This window comes from Monodon monoceros, unplaced genomic scaffold (genome assembly GCF_005190385.1).
Source record: "Monodon monoceros isolate NGI ecotype Baffin Bay Population unplaced genomic scaffold, NGI_Narwhal_1 Super_Scaffold_2, whole genome shotgun sequence".
NCBI lineage: Eukaryota > Metazoa > Chordata > Mammalia > Artiodactyla > Monodontidae > Monodon > Monodon monoceros.
This window is the reverse complement of record NW_021703776.1, coordinates 84,537,494-84,539,433: the sequence shown is the minus strand read 5'-3', so window position 1 is coordinate 84,539,433 and position 1,940 is coordinate 84,537,494.

The following is a 1,940-nucleotide window of genomic DNA, read 5'->3' as shown; positions in this document are numbered from 1 at the left end:
GAGCGGAAGGAACTGCTCAGCCAGCCTCGATGACAGCATTAAAGCGTGGGGAAGGGGCATCCAGACGGCGGTGTCGAGCCCTCACAGGTTCTCAGGGCAGGATGCTCTGCCTCGGATGCAGAGGGCTGTCAGCCTCAGTCACATGGCTTCCAGGCACATGGAGGTTTTCCATCAGTCACTACCGCCTTGAGCGCCAGCACGGCGCTGCCGTGTGTCCAGTACCGAACGCGAGGGCGGCACAAATGGGAAATAGATGATGATGACGGTGGTGGTGGTGGTCATGATGATGGTGTAAAATTGAGGCTGTACAGGAAGGATTCTTTTGAACCTCCTCTGCCTGTATCTCAAAGTGGGGTGAGACTGGATATTCACCGCAGAATTGTGCAGAGCTAACCTTGAGAAGAGTAAACGTGCAGCCACGTGGTCAACGAGGCAGGAGGCGGAGGAGGAAGTAGAGGAGAGATCCCCTCTCCCTGGCATGGCTAATTCCGAATTAGTCTAATGTTCACCCACATCCTGCCTTAATGGGGCCGCAGGCATGGAGACTGCTGAAGGAGAGAGTCCACGGGTTCAGAGTTTCTGGTTTGGACCAAATAAGACGTAATTAGAGACCGACTGATGATCAAGGATGGACTGAGGAGTGTCATGGGTCGGTATACATTAAAGCTCAAGGACCATGCGTCCGGGAAGCATGCACCAGACTGTGAAATCCCCAGCTTCTCAGGAGTGGGTGGGGAGGCTCGGAGTCCTGCGTACCCAGCCAGGGAGTAAAACAAATCCACAGCAGGTGGCAGCTGAGGAAGCACCCACAACTTTACCTAGAAGCTAAAGGCCAGTGGGAAAGCAAGAAAGATATTTTTTTCTATGTCTTCCTGCCTGTAAATCCCAATTTTGAGCCGTGGTCCTCCTTGGAAGCCTCATTCAGCAAATACACAATGACCCTATACCCTGTGCCAGAAAGCACTTTGTCCTTCATGCTCTTGATCTAACTCTGGGGCAGCAGTTTTACCCCGTTTCTACTTCCTCGCCTGCTTCATTTCCTCCTCCCGCCCTGACACAAGAGCGGGAAAGAGAAGGGACCTGAATATTTTAAAAGTAAGGCAAAGGAAGGAGAGAGCAGAAAGGAGATTACCCTGCCTCCTGTGCTCTGGATGTATAATAAAACACACATGGCTACCATCCTCAAGGGACTTACTATCAAGGGTCAGGCTAAGAAACAAACTGGATGAACCAAAGGTTTTTCAGATGGGGCATCTGAGTTGGGGACTAAGGGACTACTCCAAGTTCCAACAGCAAATGCCAAAGCCAAGAACTGATCCTAGCATTCCGTGATATATATCAAAATTTAAAACCCTCCAGAAAAACTTTCTTGAGAATTGACCCACCTTTATCCCACCTGTTTGCACCTTTCCTCACCCAAGTCCCAGTCTCACGCTGCCTCTATGCTGGCTCCATCTGTCCCCAATCACACTCCCTCCCTTCCCCTGGGTGGTCCAGGACTCTCCTTCCTCCTGGGCCACCTCTTCACCGCACCCAGGGACAGCCTGGAAAAGTGCCCACGTGGTATCCCCCAGGCAGTTCTTTTTATCCCACATAAGAAGTCAGGGGTACCTCCTGACTTCCTACCATCCCAGCTCCAGCCCAGCTGTCCAGCTATCCAGGTGGAGTCCCATCCCAGCAAGAGCCCAGAGTCATCAATGCTTGGATCGCCAGGTGGTACAGCCACGTGCCTCAAGGGACAGAGTCATGGGAAATGGCCTAAGCAGGGCTTGGTCCCTCTGGTGCCCCCAGAGGGTCTGCTGCATCGGCTCAGTGAGTGCTGGCCCCAGATGATGCGGCCAAGCTTCCCTTCCCCGGGCCCTCGTGGCCTGACCATCAAACGGCCTGTCGAGTTCATGTTGGTCACCCTGCCCCATCTACCTGTTTGTCTCTCTGTCCCT